This window comes from Cnephaeus nilssonii (genome assembly GCF_951640355.1).
Source record: "Cnephaeus nilssonii genome assembly, chromosome: 8".
NCBI classification, from domain to species: domain Eukaryota; kingdom Metazoa; phylum Chordata; class Mammalia; order Chiroptera; family Vespertilionidae; genus Cnephaeus; species Cnephaeus nilssonii.
In genome coordinates, this window is record NC_137079.1 from 62,165,823 (window position 1) to 62,184,068 (window position 18,246).

Sequence of the window (18,246 nt, forward strand, 5' to 3'; positions counted from 1 at the left end):
GGCAGTCAATGAATGATTCTCTCTCATCATTGATGTTTCTATCTCTCTCTCCTTCTCTCTTCCTCTCTAAAATCAATAAAAATATTTTTTAAAAAGAAATAGGGCTTTCTATCTATAAAAATGGAAGATGTAACAACTTTGTATTTATCATGTGACCAAAATTCCACAGTGACAACTTTTCTACAGGTCATGATCAGAGATAGATCATATTTATTAAATACTGTGTGAAATTTAACTTGTGAACTTTTTTAAAATAAGTAATTTGTAGGAGAATTTGGATTTTCTAAATTCAATAGTCGCCCTAGCCAGTTTGGTTCAGTGGATAGAGTGTTGGCCTGTGAACTGAAGGGTCTCAGGTTTGCTTCTGGTCAAGGGCACGTACCTGGTTGCAGGCTTGAGGCTGATCCTCAGCCCTGGTTGAGGCTCCTGTGGGAGGCAACCAATCAATGTGTCTATCTCACATCGATGTTTCTCTCTCTCTATCTCTCCCCCTTCCACTCTCTCTAAAAATCAATGGAAAAATATCCTCAAGTGAGGATTAGTAAAAATAAAAAAATTTTAACTAAATAAATTCAATAGTCTACTGTCATTATGCTGCTCAGCCATCCCTTAATATTTAAATCACTTGGAAAGACCTTTAATTTGTAAATCTGATTTTTCCTGCTATTATATTTAGCTCCCAAACTGACTAAAAAAGAAAAGAAAAACGAAGAATTAACAAAATTGACTCATTATTTTGCCCAATTAATTCTTCTTGTCTTGCAGCTGAGAAGAAGGCCTCAAGGGCTTTGTCAATCAGGTTTAAAGCTCTCAGGTAAATCCAAATTCTCACTTAAAGTATTCAAAAGAAAATTAAGTCTCAATATGGCCTCATGCTTGTCCTACTGGGAGAGCAGGCACTCTCAGATTTTAATTTCTTAGTCTTTTTTCATGAAAAGTGTTTTTAAATCTCAGAGTAATATAATCCTTTGTGATTAGATTGATCTCACTTGAAGACAATTCTCTATAAGTTTGCTGAGGTTTCCCGCTGGTACAAAAATGACAATTGCAACACCTTATCTCTTCCTCCCCATAATGCAGCCCACTTCTGATCATGCGTTTGGCACACAAATGGATGAACAACATCATGTTGAGTTGGCATTTGCGATATAAATGTATTGTTCACAATGCAAATTTGTAGTTAACCAACATTTCAATCATCTGACTGCTCCTCCACAGAGGATAGAAAAGAAAAGAAAAACCAAGGTTTCAATGCTCAATATTTTGTTCCTATCTGAGATAGATTTTTTTATATTAATTTTTTTAATTTTCTTAAAAATTACTTTTACTCACAAATGACTTAGTTATAAAACGCAAGTTCCCATTACTAATAAGTAATCTATTCTTTTCATCTTCCTTTGGCATACAAGAGCCAAAAATGTGTTTGGTTTGTTTATTTGTTGTTGTTTTTCTCAATTTTTACATTCTGTGATAGAAGTAGCCACCAGCCCGGCCGGCGTGGCTCAGTGGTTGAGCATCGACCTATGAACCAGGAGGTCAAGGTTTGATTCCCAGTCAGGGCACATGCCCAGGTTGCGGGCTTGATCCCCAGTGGGGCACCTGCAGGAGGCAGCCAATCAATGAAACTCTCTCACCATTGATGTTTCTATCTCTCTCCCCCTCTCCCTTCCTCTCTGAAATCAATAAAAATATTTTTTAAAAAGAAAAAAAGAGAGAAGTAGCCACCAAATTAAAATGATTCTAAATTGTTTTGGTCTTTCATGATCATATGCCTTGAATCGCTACTGTTGAATGAAAATGAAAATGGAAGTAAATGACAAGTCACTCCAAAACTGCCCCATAGACAGGAAGGTTCACACTGGGCAATTCCAATAGTCCAGAACTATGCCGTGTTTAAAGACTTCCTAAAAGGATGCTGGCAATTTGCCATCTGGAAAAGATGTGAGCTGAATTTCCTGTTGTGTTTAAGACTAGTTGGTCATTTCAGAACAAAATAAAAATTAAAAGAATGGGGGCCTTAGAATATAAAAATACCATCCTCTCTTTTTTGAAGAAAACCTAGAATTTGACTTTTTCTCTGTCATTATAATTCTGTCTGAGCTTAGAAAATGATCCCTACTCAGGGTCTAGAAAAGTTCTAGTTAATTTTTTTATTGTATCCCTGATGCATGAAAAAATTTTTTCTTTCATTTTGAAACCTTCTAAGAATTGTTGGTGCATTCATCATGAAGGTGGACCAGATGCCTCTAAGATTCTTTCTTGCTCTAATCTTATTGATGTGAGTTCGTGTTCTTCCACTATGCATTTGCAAACATTTACCATGGACAAACAACATACAAGGTATCTGAATGTATTTAAAAAGAGAAAGTTTTTCAGAAGCTTATCCTACCTTCTCTCAGAAGAACTTTACTCACATAGATATTACATGAGTACGTGATCCTTAAATTTGCTCAACTTTATCAGCTTTCCACGTTTCACCTAAAAGTTATCAAACACTTTTTTCATTTTCCTGTACCCAAAAGCCCTGATATCACTGAGTTCTAAGTCTTTGCTAACTGCCAGTATTATATCAGAGAGCCTTGACTCTTTCACTATTCTACTTTTTGTTGTTGTTGTTAATCCTCACCCAGGGATATTTTTCCATTGATTTTTAGAGAGAGTGGAAGGGAGGGAGAGAGACAGAGAGAGAGAAACATCAATGTGAGAGAGACAAGGCAATTGGTTGCAGGGATCGAGCCAGCAACCGAGGTACATGCCCTCAGGACCAGAACCCAGGACCCTTTAGTCCTCAGGCCGATGCTCTATCCCCTGAGCCAAACTGACTAGGGCTATTTCACTATTCTTTAGACACTTCGGGTAGGAAAATTACTGAGACCTTGCCATTTGATCCTCAAACCAACACTGTGATCCTGGAGACACTAACCCAATGATATATTTATTTATTTACTTATTTGACACCTTCAGGAGCGTCTTTTCTGAGCCTATGGTGCTCACAGGACTATCTAATGAGAGAGACAGGATGCTCCAATCAAGCGGGAACAGTAGGAGCCACGGCACAATCTCTATGTCAGGCGTCCTCAAACTACGGCCCGCGGGCCACATGCGGCCCACCGAGGACATTTATCCGGCCCGCCGGGTGTTTTTGCCGTTTTGTTTTTTTTACTTCAAAATAAGATATGTGCAGTGTGCATAGGAATTTGTTCATAATTTTTTTAAAAACTATAGTCCGGCCCTCCAGCGGTCTGAGGGACAGTGAACTGGCCCCTGTTTAAAAAGTGTGAGGACCCCTGCTCTATGTCAAAGGAAAGGGTCATGAGCAGAAGAGGCTTTCGGTGGAACTGGCCCTGAGCTGAGATGGGAACGAGGAGCACGCATTAACTACATGGAGGAGGGTGAAGAAAGAGGGAAGGTGAATTCCAGACAAAGGAAACAATCATTATTCAACAAGTATTTCTGTTAGATGCTAGAAACCCAGCAATGCCAATATAATGCATTAGTTGTATTTGTGTCTGGGGTTACAAAGGCGAAGAACACAGTACAGCATAACGACAGCTATTTCTGAACCTGTCTGTTTCCAGGCGATGCTTTAGGCACTTAGGACTATTTAATTCTCAGAACAACTTTTAAGAAAACAGACTCAAAGAGATCAGGTTGTTTGCCTGTGATCACATACATGTTAAAAGGTAGAGCCAGCCCAGCAGGTATGGCTCAGTGGTTGAGTGTCGACCTATGAACCAGGAGGTCATGGTTCAGCTCAGGGTCAGGGCACATGCCCAGATTGCAGGCTTGATCCCCAGTGTCCCAGTGTGGGGCATGCAGGAGGCAGCCAATCAATGATTCTCTCTCATCATTGATGTTTCTATTTCTCTCTCCCTCTCCCTTCCTCTCTGAAATCAAGTGTGTGTGTGTGTGTGTGTGTGTGTGTGTGTGTGTGTGTGTGTGTTTAAAGGTAGACCCAAATTCAAACTCAGGCCAAATATCTCTTAACCATGAAAAGATAGTAGCCTCTCCTCTCCTCTGACAGAAACCAATGGTATGTGTGAGAGTTGACAAGGAGAGGGAGATACATCAGGGAAAGTTTTTATAAAATGGTTACTGAGTAATTAGTAGGACTTAACCAGATGAGGAGATGGGACAAGTGCAACCAACAAAAGGATAGCTTTGGAGAGAAAACCCCTTCTCTGACCACTGTACCTCATCATCAAGCCTATGATAGAAATGCTGCCCCTGAACTTTCACAGCAATAAGGCTGCAGAGACTTTGGGATTTTTATTCTAAGAACAAAAGGAACCCAGTGAAAAGTTTAAGAAGAACACAATTAAATTTGTACTTTAAGAAATCCCAGTAATTGATGAATAGAGAATACATTGGATGGGAACAAAAGTGGGTGCAAGGAAACTAGTTGGAAAACTATTTTAGTAATCCCAGTAAGATGTGATGGTGGCTTCCATCAGAATGGTAGTATGGGAAGGCAGTAGACAGATTTGAAAAAATATATAGGAGCGGAAAAAAAAAGTAGAAGGTGACACTAAAAAAGAAGTAAACACAGGAGGAAAACCTGCCATGATTATGTAGTTCCAACATGTAGTTCCAGGGAAGGGGGTAAATAACGTGGGTAGGTTTATGGGAGATGGGACTAGAGAGAAGAAGGCAGGCCCTAAACCATAAATGGCCTTGTCTGTTTAGCCAAGCCGTATAAAGCTAAGAGATGCCATTAAAGATGTTCTTTTCTGTGCAATGTTTTCTCATATAATTTTTTAAAATTTTGGGATAGCCCTGGCTGGATGGCTCAGTTGGTTAGAGCATTATCCCATACACCAAAAAATTTCCAGGTTCAAATCCGCGTCAGGGCACATACTTAGCTTTCGGGTTCGACTCTCGATCAGGATGCATAAGGGATGCAACTGATAGATGTTTCTCTCTCACCCGATGTTTTTTGTTTTGTTTTTTTCTATCTCCCTCCTCTTCCTCTCTCTAAAATCAATAATAAAAAGCAAACATATCCTCAGGTGAGGGGAGGGAGAGAGAGAGAGAGAAATTTAGAGAGAAATTTAGACTTACAACAAAGTAGCAAAGATAATACAGAGAGTTCTTATCTATCCCTCACCTAGTTTCCCCTAATGTCAACATCTTACACAATCATGATGCATTTGTCAAAACTCAGAACTCAATAATAGTACAATACTACCCATTAAACTCCAGATTTTATAAGGTTTCACCTGGTTTTCCACTAATGTCCCTATTCTGTTCCAGGATCCCATGCAGGATAGCACACTATATTTGAGGAATCCTGTCTCCTTTTGTACCTTTTGGCTGGGACAATTTTTCAGTGTTTTTATTTTTATGACCTTGACAGTTTTGAGGAGTACTGGTCAGATGTTTTACAAACTATCTTTAAATTCGGTTTCACCTGCTGTTTTTCTCATAATTAGATTGGAAGGTTAAAGGATTTTAAGAATGGGAATGATGCTGATTGAGTTTTAACTTAGAAAGATGACTGTGTATTGAGAGAGAACTAGAATGTTGTCTACTAATTTAGCGATGATAATTCCTGCAATATGAGACTAGAGAACTTTCATCTTTGTAATTCTTTTATCTTGTTTCAATACTTTATATGGAATGCAAGCCCTTTTATTTTTAAAAAACAAAAGGGTGATTTTTCTGTCAGAAGTAAAACTGGCACTAAGTAAATAATATGTCAACAGTGATTAATTCTGAGTGATTAGAATATGAATTATTCTCTTCTCTTGGATTTTTCTCAATCTTAAAAAATTCCAAAAGAAAAGTAAAAAAAAAAAAGAAGGGAAAAATGCTGCTAGAAAATGAGAAGATGGGAAACAGGGGCAACAGACAGGAGACTATTGCAGTAAATATTTGATGTAAGAGAGATGCTGGAGGCCTGAACTCGGTGATGAAGAAATGAGATACTCAGTAAATGGAGGCCATGGTGACTGATTGGATGGAGGGCTCAGGAAGAAGGAAGAGTCTCTGGTTTCTGGCTTAGCAACTTGTGGTAATGTCATTCATATAACCAGTTTGAATGGTACAGCAGGTTTGAGGAGGAAGGAATTAAGTTAGTTGTAGATGCACAGGCAGTGGGATGTTGCATCTGACACTATTTCCATTTAGTTCTTTCTAGCCTTATGTTTTTAGATGTTATTTTTCCTTTTTTAAAATATAATTCTCTGGCATGTTATTCAGCATCTTTTTATAAAATTATTATCGTATCTAATAAAGAAGGAATATGCTAATTGACCCTCATGCTGCCGAAAAGATGGTGGCGCCCACAGCCAATAAGGAGGGAATATGCTAATTGACTGCCCCGCCCTCAAAGATGGAGGCACCCACAGCCACAAGATGGCGGCGCCCGGTCCCCTCAGCCCCACCGGGGTGGCAGGCCCATGGCAAGGCCAGGCCCACCCCTAGGCGGGCCCAGCTGCTCCGCACACCTGCCTTCTGAGTCCCCCGGTCCCCTCAGCCCCCCAGCCACCCAGGGCCACCCAAGGATCAGGTAACCAGGGTCGGCCAAGGCTTGTGCTGCTGACAGTGGCAGCAACAGAGGTGTGATGGGACATTGCCTTCCCCTGATCGCTGGGTCGTCTCCCACCCCTGAGGGCTCCCAGACTGTGAGAGGGGGCAGGCCAGGCTGAGGGATCCCCCTCTCCAGTGCATGAATTTTCATGCACCAGGCCTCTAGTTTATAAATAAGAATACAGGTGTTCTAAAATAATAATTGTTCAGCTTTTCCACAACGGGTTTGCTGCCAGAACACAGGTGTTGTAAAAACTACCAAACCCAAAATGGGAAAGGAAGACCCATATCAATATCGTCGTCATTGGACACATAGATTCTAGCAAGTCTACCACTACTGGCCAACTGATCTACAAATATGGCGGGATCAACAAAAGAACTTTGGAGAAATTTGAGAAGGAGGCTGCTGAGATGGAAGGCTCCTTCAAGTATTGCGTGGGTCTTGGTTAAACTGAAAGCTGAACATGAGCGTAGTATCACCATTGATATCTCCCTGTGGAAATTTGAGACCAGCAGTATTATGTGACCATCAGTGATGCCCCAGGACACACAGACTCCATCGAAAACACAATTCCAGGCACATCTCAGGCTGACTGTGCTGTCCTGATTGTTGCTGCTGGTGTTGGTGAATTTGAAGCAGATATCTCCAAGAATGGACAGACTGTGAGCATGCCCTTCTGGCCTACACAATGAGTCTGAAACAGCTGATTGTTGGTGTTAACAAAATGGATTCCACTGGGCCACCCTATGGCCAAAAGATACAAGGAAATTCTTAAAGAAGTCAGCAGCTACATTAAGAAAATTGGCTACAACCCTGACACAGCAGCATTTATGCCAATTTCTGATTGGCATGGTGTCAACATGCTGGAGCCAAGTGCTAATATGCCTTGGTTCAAGGGATGGAAGGTCACCTGTAAAGATGGCAATGCCAGTGGAACCACACTGCTTGAAGCTCTGGATTTTAGCCTGCCACCAACTCATCCAACTGACACGCCCCTGCGTCTGCCCCTCCAGGATGTCTACAAAATTGGTGATATTAGTTCTGTCCCTGTGGGCCGAGTGGAGACTGATGCTTTCAAACCCGGCATGGGGGTCACCTTTACTCCAGTCAACATTACAACTGAAGTAAAGTCTGTTGAAATGCACCATGAAGCTTTGAGTGAAGTTCTTCCTGAGGACAATGTGAGCTTCAATGTCAAGAACATGTCTGTCAAAGATGTTCGCCGTGGCAATGTGGCTGGTGACAGCAAAAATGACCCACCAATGGAAGCAGCTGGTTTCCAGCTCAGGTGATTATTCTGACCCATCCGGACTAAATCAGTGCTGGCTAAGCACCTGTGCTGGTTGTCACTCTGCTCCTATTGCTTACAAATTTGCTGAGCTGAAAGAGAAGATTGATCGTCATTCTGGGAAAAAGCTAGAAGATGGCCCCAAGTTTTTGGAATCTGATGATGCCGCCATCGTTGGTATGATTCCTGGCGAGCCCACATGTGTGCTGAGAGCTTCTCTGACTACCCTCCTTTGGGCCATGTTGCTGTTCATGACAGGAGACAGACAGTTGCTGTGGGTGTCATCCAAGCAGTGGACAAGAAGGCAGCTGGAGCTGGCAAAGTCACCAAGGCTGTCCAGAAATCTCAGAGGCTAAATGGATATTTCCCCCAACAACTGCCACCCCAGTCTTGATCAGTGGTGGAAGAACAGTCTCAGAACTGTTTGTCTCAATTGGCCACCTAAGTTTAATAGTAAAAGACTGATTAATAATTAATTAATGATTAAACATTATAAAACCTTCAGAAGGAAAGAATATTTTGTGGACCATTTGTTTTTTTTCTCTGTGTGTGGCAGTTTTTAAATTATTAGTTTTTAAAATCAGTATTTTTCAATGGAGACAACTTGACCAAAAATCTGTCACAGAATTTTGAGACTCATTAAGACAAAATTTAATGAGGGGGAAAAAGTAATTACTCAGATTGTCCCCCTCACTTTCTAGATTCATGACCGTGACACATTAGTTAAAACTCAGAACCAACATCAGTACATTACTACTTACTAAACTTCAAATTTTATTCAGATTTCACTATTTCTTTTTACTGCTATCATTTTCCTGCACTTTTTTCTGTTCCAGGATCCTGTAGGTTTCTCTATTTCTCATGGAAAAGGCAGAATGCAAAGATCTCACTCTACCTTTGCACTTCCCAGAAATATGAACTTAGGTCTAAATTAAACACTCTGAAGATGTTTCTTGATTCATAAAATAAGAATGATAATGTCAGCTCTGCCTTATTCAGAATGTGTTTGTGTGAATTATAAATGTAGATATGGGTACCACCTTAGTCCATTCAGGCTGCTATCACAAAATGACACAGACTGGGTGGCGTATAAACAACAGAAATTTATTTCTCAGAGTTTGGGAGGCTGGAAGTCCAAGACCAAGGTGTCAGCATGGTCGGGGGAGGCACCTCTTCTAGTCACAGACTTCTTGTTGTATCCTCACATAGAGGGAAGGGGGCAAAGTGTTCTGTGTGGCCTCTTTTATAAGGGCACTAATACCATTCATGAGGGCTCCATCCTCATGACCTCCAAAGATCCCACCTCCTCATACCATCATTTTAGGGGTTAAGTTTCAATATGGTCACATGCTGAATAATCACTTTTCGGTCAAAAACGACTGTGTATACTATGGCAGTCCCATAAAATTATAATGGAGCTGAATTTCCTGTAAGAAATAGAGAGTATGTGGTTCAGGAAGAATTTGTTTTCTCTGATGGGAGCATTATCTATGAGGCTTGGCAATAGATTTCTCTCACTCACAACACCTCAATTTTGAGTGCACAGATGACTTCCCAGTCAGCCTCTGACCTGTTTCAGCACAGAGGAGCCTGTCTCCCCAGCACTACATATTCAGAGGGCACTACTGCCATCCCGGATCTAGCTTGGTCTTCAGAGTACATCACTGTAAATTCTTGTTGAGGACCTAAGATCCTATCCAAGAATACAGGTCCAAAGAAGCAATGTTAACAAGCCTTAAATGACACTGCCACCTTAGTAAAAGCTTTCCGGGGCAGTGTGGAGCCAGCCTGTCCCTGTACTTTGGAAATATTTTCAGGTTGTAAAGATATAAAGCACAGATAAGTTTTATTTCTTCCATCAGTTCAATGCCAGAGAGAGCCCTTTGTGTCAGATAGGGACAATAGAACCAAATACAGACTTCCAAATCAAAATATTGAGGATCTTCAGTTCCACGCCCTCTCCATGTTAAACATCCTCTTTTTTTAATGAACACCACAAAGTTTATTAATCTAATCACTGCACCAACATGCAATAGGCAAAATCACACTGCCATGAAAATCCCCTATGTTGTCATATCTGGATGTCTCAGTTAGTTGGAGCATCCTCCAGTGCATGAAAAGGTTGCAGGTTCAATTCCTGGGGAGGGCATATACCTAGGTTGCAGATTCGATCCCCAGTCAGGATGTGTAAAGGAGGCAACCCATCAATTTTTCTCTCACATTGATCTCTCTCTCTCTCTCTCTCTCTCTCTCTCTCTCTCTCTCTCTCCCCTCTCCTCTCCAATAAAAACATATCACCATGTGAGAATTGTTTAAAATTCCTTCACCTCTCCATCTTGATTTCTTATTCCTCCTGATCCTCAGGCCACTTTTTACTCCCTCCTGACAGTGTCTATTATGGTGATCTACACCTGGGTAAGCCAGTTTCTTCTAGGTATTTCCAGTCAGTCCAGTCCACAGCCCTGTCCATGGAGAAGCATTGAAAGCTTCAGTGTTCTACTTCTGACCCTGTCAGAAGGTAGCAGGAGAGGGCAGGTGGGACAGTATTTATAAAGTCTACAGTACTGTACAGGCCTTCACATTCACTCACTGTTCATTCACTGACTCACTTCCAGTCCTGCAAATTTCATTCATGGTAAGTGCCCTGTACAGGTGTACCATTTTTTACCTCTTATGCCATATTTTTACAGTATCTTTTCTATGTTTGGATATGTTCAGATAACAAATATTTATCATTGTGTTACAATTGCCTACAGTATTCAGTACAGCCATATGCTGTACACGTTTGTAGTTAAGAAGCAATAGGCTATACCAGTGGTCAGCAAACTGCGGCTCGCGAGCCGCAGTTTGCCGCTCTGTTGACTAATGATTTTGCCGACCACTGGGATAGGGGCTTAATCACAAGGAACAACAGCAGGCTGTAATTACTGGAATCGAGAGTCTAGGTCAGTGGTCGGCAAACTCATTAGTCAACAGAGCGGCAAACCGCGGCTTGCGAGCTGCATGTGGCTCGCAAGCCACAGTTTGCCGACCACTGGGCTATACCATCTAAGTTTGTGCGCTCCCTATGATGTTCACACAATGACGAAATGGAATTTCCGAGAATGTATCCCCACCGTTAAGTGATACATGATTGTATATGAATTTGGGTGGACACATTCAGAGCATAACAGATTCCCTGATGCACATTAAAATGTCTAAAGCTGCACAAACATAGGCATACTATTTTGTGAGTTAATGCTGACTATCATTTACTGCTAATAGGAATAGAGCTAAGATGTGGGTGACTGACAAGATCAGATCAACAAAACACGTATGTATTGTTGGCTTAGAAATGTATTTTTGAAGCGTGTTGATATTTAAATATGGGTGTTTCTAATATTCTGGCAATTTCGTTCAAATAAAATACTGATGCCAAACTGAAGATCCAATCCAAAAGGTGCTAAAACGTCTACTCTCCTCTTTGAGCCCGGTCAGTTGCTCTCTGCCAACCAGTTCATCCTGGGAATGAAGAGCCCAGTCTTTACTGTCATTCACCACCAAGCAAACTTACCTTTTCTCCAGTGCTCCCTCAGATGGCTTCAATATGTGGGCTTCATAAAAACCACTTAGTGAGATACAAAGTAATAAAGGAACAGCGTGAAAGGTTTACAAAACCTTTATCTACTTAAACACACCTCTGAAAAACAAATTAAGTTTTACACCAGCTGTTAACAGATGTGACAGCAAGATGTGCTTACAGCAGTGACGTGGGATATCCATCAGAAGGAAACCATTTAATGTCTGCAGTTAACTGCTCTATCAGCCTCCTTGCCAGCTGCCCTCTCTCAGCCTTTGACAGTTGCTCTTAGATGCCTCTATGGCAAATGAAACAACAATATCTAATATTTCAAGCTGAACTTGTAGCCTGTCTCTAGCGAGGGTATAAAATTCATGCCACTCGGTTTATGTTCTGAGTCCCTTTGAGGCTTCCTTTGTTCTAGTTTCTTATTTTGCCTTTGCTTCATTTTTCTTCTTCTCTTTTTTAAATTTTTATCTTTTTATTTTTAGAGAGATGAGAGAGAGAGAGAGAGAGAGAGAGAGAGAGAGAGAGAGAGAGAGAGATTTGTTGTTCCACTTATTTATGCATCCATTGATTGAGTCTTCTCTGTGCCCTGACAGGGAATCAAAACTGCAACCTTGGTTAACCAACTAAGGACCCAGCCAGGGCTGTCTCATTTTTCTTAAACCTAATTTTTACTTATTTCAATCTTGTAATATATGTGCCTTCATAAAGTACCTTTGTAAACTACTTTTTTAAGATATGCATCTTTGCAAACTATCTTCATAATTCCTTTTAGGAACAAGATAAATAAATAAACAAACAAACGGCTTCTCTGTTCACTTTTCAAGATTCAGCATTCATCTTCCCCAACACATGAGTGCCACATAGATTTTTCAGCATCTTCTCTGCCTACCCTACCCCTCCAAATATTGTATGTGCAATTCCCTATCTTAGTGCTATGTACCTTTCACTGTCACAAATGTTATCTTGTTTAATCATCCTCCTCCAAACCCCTGCTCAGAAAAGTTAAATTATTTGTCTAAGTACATTCAGAGTCTGTATTTGAACCCTAGTCTAATTGATTCAAAATCTTATGGTCTTGCCACCATTCCACCCAACCCTCTGATGTCTGTAGGTTTGGCATTTAACAGGGTTGAAACACCATTGAGCCTTCACCATCATGTATTTCCATTGCCACATTAGCTGGTATAAGCTTGGGCAACACTTCTTCAGCATGGCTCCTTGTCTCCATAAATCTTCTGACTCCAATTTTAAACTTTGCCCCATTATAGGCAGAACAAAATAAAATGTATCCTTGACATTCTGTGAAATATTCTATTCCCATTATCAGGATATTTTCTAACTTACCACTTTAAACATAAAGAATGATTATCAGTTTTTTTACTCTAAACCTCAACTCTCAATTCTTTCCTGAGTTTTCAGATCTCTGTTACATATCCGCTGATTACTTATTTCATTCTTATTCTAAACTCCAGATCCTAGTCCCTAAAACTGATCTCCCTTCAACGATTCTGTTTCTATCAGTGGAGCAATATCTCCCTCCATTCCCCAGGTATAAACATCTTAGAGTCTTCGTTTATGTAGAGAAAATGGAATTAAGTTTAACGGTGACTCCTGCTGCAGAACATGTTTTCTCCGGGCTGGAGCGGCTCAGTTGGTTGAAGCGTGGTCCATGCACCAAAGGGATGCTGGTTAGATTCCCTGTCAGGGCATGTACCTGGGTTGTGGGCTCGATCCCTGGTCAGGGCACATGAGGAAAGCAACTGGTCAATGTCTCACCCTAAGCATGTCCTCAGATAAAGATTTTAAAAACTTTTTTTAAATAAACATGTTTTAGACTAGTCATTTCAGCCACCTTCCTCCACATTAGTAAAAAGTTGATAATATTCATAACTTTATGAATATTATCATAAAAAAGAATGAAGTACTGATACATACAACAAGGTGGAATGCACCTTGAAAACATTATGCTAAATGAAAGAAGCCAGACACAAAATGTCACAAATTATACGATTTCATTTCATAACATTTCTAGAATCAATAAATCCACAGACTGGTGGTTGTCAGAGGCAGGAAAAAAGGGAGAGGAACTGCTTTTAATAGGTAAGGAGTTTTATTTTGGAATGATGAGAATGTTTTAGAACAAACCAGATAGAGGTGATAGTTGTATAACATTGTGACTGTACTAAATGCCACTGAATTGTTCACTTTAAAATGGTTAATTTTATGCTATGTGAATTTCACCTCAATAAATTACTTTTTTTAAAAACAGACTTCTAACAAATCTATCAGCCTTCAACATCTCCCTATTCCATTCCAATCTATCCCTTGCTGGCAGATTTATTTTTCTGGTATAATACTTTCATTAGGAATCCACTATGGTTTGCTTTTTTTTTTTTTTTTTTTTTTATCAACGTTAAACTCATCTGCCTTCAATGATCAGGGTCCTCAAATTTGTTTTCCATAAATACTACTACACATTATTGCTTGTCTCCTCAACAAATTTCAGATGTGGCCCCTCAGGCTCATTCCTCAGGCCAGGAGTCTCAATGTCCACCTAAAAGTATCTAATGACCATCTTTAAGCTTCCTTCATCTTGTTCTAGCTTCTCTATGCATCACTAATATCTTCCTTCTTTGAACTCTGCCCCATTTCAGACAGTTTTAAAGAATGTAGTACTTTCATTTGATATGTAAAGTTCAAATTACCTAACCAGATCGTAAGTTCCTTTAAGGCAAAATATCATGTCAAAGACATTATTGATTCTCACACTGTCTACTTCACTTTTGGGAATATAAGAATAACTTAGTAAATGCTTCATTGATTACTCATTAACTACTACTCAGGAAACTTAATCATCTGTTTCTCCCACTCCTGCTAAGCTATAGTATACCCTTTGTTTGGGAAAATCCCCAACCTACTCTGAGAAGACTCTTTTACTTCCTTCATTTAGCAAGTAATAGTTTCTCTAATTTAGGGGAAATTTACTATATGCCATCGAACAAAGCATCGCCATTAATACACACAGTCCCAGGAGCTATGGGGTACAATAACATGGCAATTTACATTAGTCATCTTTTCTTCATAGGGAGTTCCTGAAGCCACTTTTTTTACATTTTTCTGTAAGAAAGAACAGGTAGTCATAAGTGGAAAGACAGATATCTACGGAACCAATGCTTAGGAAACACACTTCAATATATGCCCCTCAATTTGTTAAAAAAACAAACAAAACAAAAAATAAATCATTTTTGAAAACACTAAATCTTTTGTCCAACCAACTAGTCTCTTACAGCCCTGTTCACTCTCCTTTGTCCCATATATTTATCATGTGGCATAATGGAAAAAGCATTACTATGCTGAAGCGTTTTTAAGACGTTATGGTTGGGTAAAAGGGGGACATATGGAAATCAGTTAAAACACAAGTTCAAGTCATGAAGCTGGAGTAAGGAAAGTCATTTTGCCTCTAAACTAGGGACATCCCAGTGATTAATTTTTAATAAGCCCAATGAGAATAAAGACAAGGATAGAAGGTCTTCCAGTTTTAAGTAGCTTTCTTTTCTGAGAAGCAAGAGTGCTATGCTATATAACAAAGCTGTAGAGGTGAAATGGGAGTGGGAGCAAATTATAAACATATCAACACCCAATAGACATAGATCCAAACACAGAGGAAATCTGATAAGACAAATCAGCATAATAAAGAGATCCCAATTATTTCTAATAACAGAGATTTGCAGTTTCATGATATCACAATGACGTCATTGTGCTTATATAATACATGCTGGTAAAGTCCATAAACTATGTTGTTTTATACATTTACATGTGTATTTTTCCATGATTAAAGTTCTTTTTTACTGTATTTTTTATGCTATATTTTCATGAGCAATTCCAGCTTGGCTTCAGAACAACATTTTTTTCACCCACATGGGAAACGTTGCCAAACCTTCAAGGTTTTGCAATATTGTTTTGTAGTATTCATTCTATCAGAGAATCAAGAAAATATTAATTTTTTTTCTAAAGAGAGAAGTATGCTTCCCTGCCAAACACCCCAGTTACAGTATGATATAATATTAACACATTCAGTATGTTCTCCAAAGACTTCAGTGGAGATACCATGGTAGCTGTTAGCTTCAATGAGAGGTGTCTGTGTGGAATTAAGGAGCTGAATGTGGCTCAGAGCCCTTAAGCCTTTTCATGAACAAATACATAATTTAAGATTCTTGCTATCTTTTTTCCTAGCCAGTTCATATGATCAATCACTTCATTTTTCACAGCCCCAGGACTCCTAAGGTGCAATGCTTCTTAGATGTCCTGCAGTGGGACCTTTTATTCAACACAGAGTATCTTTACCATGAAAAACCATACAGGTTTGAAAGCAGAGATGACCTGTTCTCATTTCAGAACATTAGCCCCAGGAACTACAAAGTGCCTTTACTTCTTGAGGTTTAAATACATTTAAAAGCCACCATGGAAGCAGTTTGAAGGAGAAGAAAGAGGAGAAAAATAAAGAGGACTGTGTGAGAAATAGAAGGAAAAAATCAGAGAAGAAAGAATTTAGTCTCTAGGACACACTGAGGCTTGAGATAGCAAACCCAAGTTATGTTTCTCTCCAAAACTCCTGGGTAGAATTGCATTTATGGAAATCCTGACTTGAATGTGCCCTCTTGGAAAGCCAAAGTAACTTAAAATTTAGAATTGTTTAAGTTTTAAATACCAGCAACATCAAACCAGCTAGAAACTAGAAAAAAGAAAAGAAAAATGAGATTCATTGGAGAAAACCACAACCAGCACCATGTGCAACACAACTTGAACTCACCAAGAAAAGGATTATTCTCCCACAGTTTAGACTAACAAAGCCACATTCTAAAAGTTCCCCAGTCCTTTAATTAAAAGAAGCCCACTTGGATGATGGAAGTATGCCTATACATAATGAGTCATCCCATGGCATATAATTTTAAGCCTGTAACTCATTATCAAGTTAAATCATATAGAATCTGGAATGCAATGATAGATGCTAAGGCTGGCAAAGGAATGAGGCCTCACACTAGTAACTAGTAACTGTGTGTGTGTGTGTGTGTGTGTGTGTGTGTGTGTGTCCCAACCCCAACCATGAATATGCAGTATTGACAAATGAGGCCAATATGGAGCATTCATTTTCTGAGGTTCCTTGTTCAATCAAGACACAGTGGTTATTTGATCAAGCCATTATAGGTATTCCTGTTTTCCAATAAGGAAATCAAGATGAATAATGAAATTTTTCTCAAGGCCACACATAGAAACATACAGTTTCCCTGTAAAAACTGAGCTCAGTCTTGGATAGGAAAAATATCACCCATTCATTGCAATATTCCTAGTGAACATATCCCACCAATTAGAGAATTAAGCAAGTATTGTCCATCCAGCCACTAAGTAACCTAGCCCTACATGTTCATAGGGAAAACTTTCTCAAAAATGGAAGAGTGGGGAAGTTACTGAGTAGAGCATCAATGCTCCTGACTGGTAGTGCTAGACATGAAACTCCTTGTATAAGAATCAGTGGGGGAAATGGTGACGGAAGGAGACTTGGCTTGGGGTGGTGAATACACAATACAATATACAGATGGTTATTATAGAATTATACACCTGAAACCTATATAATTTTATTAACCAATGTCACCTCAATAAATTCAATTTAAAAATACTTTTTTAAAAAAGAGTCAGTAGGGAAACCTAAAAGCAATACAATTTCCTCTCTTCATGACAACCAGTATACTATGAATTACCGCTTGACTGTCAATCACTTCTTAGGAGTTACACATTGTCCCAGGAAGGGATAGGATAGTGAGCATGGCCAAGGGTAGACTAGCATCCTTCTTCATATAAAAATGGAGTCCAACCTGATACTATTTTATATGACTTGTTTGAACATAGGAAATGTGTTTTATTTAATACTTCTCAGTAGTCAATAAATTTATAGAATAACACTCTGGAAAGATTATAAATTCTACTTGGTAGATGAGGGAATAAAAGATAAATTACTTGTCTTTGGTCATAATGTGAACCAATAGCGAACTCCGTGCAAATAAAATAGTATAAGTAGTTTTCATTCCACTTTTTTCGATGTCAAAATCATGGTCATAATCTCTTAGCTATTAGGGTCAAACATATTGCTATAAAGTAGTTGCCTATAAAGTCAGTCCACAGTTCAGATTTTTATAAAGTACTCTATGATTATAACATGAAGGTAAATAGACAATATGTAAAGAATCAACTTACCTCCACTTTGGGGATCAGTTGGATAACCATTAACAAATATCTGTTGATTTGAATTCAAGATGGTGGATTTATACCAGTAAAATTTGCTAAACAGATGTACAGATGTAAGCTCAAAACAATAAAAAGAATTAGGGGGAAGAGAAAGAGCATTAATGAATACAAGACTTTTAACAGATTTCTGGGAGACAGCAGATGTGGCAATGGTAACCAATAAAACTAACTGATTTCTTAAAGATGTTTAAGAATATGTTAAAATCATAAAATAAGAACAGGGTACTATGGAAAGTGAAAACTAAAAAATATGACAAAGATCTAAGAAGTTAAAATATAATCATTACCCTTATGATTCAGCAATTCCACTCATAGAATATATCTAAAAGAGGTGAAAATATATGCTTGCACTAAAATTTGTACTTGAAAGTTCATAGCAGTAATACTTTTTAAAAATAATGTAAACAAGTCAAATGTCCATCATCTGATGAATGGATAAACAAAATGTGATATGTCCAAACAGTAGAATATTATTCAGTCAGAAATAGAAAGGAAGCACTGATATATGCTACTATGTGGATCAACCTTGAAAACATGCTGGGTGAAAGAAGCCAGATA

General features: G+C 39.1%; 1 pseudogene across 1 annotated transcript in view; it reads left to right on the top strand.

Annotated features, from left to right (window-relative positions):
• The window catches only part of LOC307104038 (elongation factor 1-alpha 1-like), a 91,814-nt pseudogene extending 83,529 nt beyond the window's left edge, over window positions 1–8,285 (top strand). Inside the window, exons 2-3 of the transcript in view lie at window positions 766–814; window positions 6,810–8,285. The product of the transcript in view is annotated as an elongation factor 1-alpha 1-like (transcript). The remainder of the gene's footprint in view (window positions 1–765; window positions 815–6,809) is intronic.
• The last annotated feature ends 9,961 nt before the right edge of the window (window positions 8,286–18,246 follow it).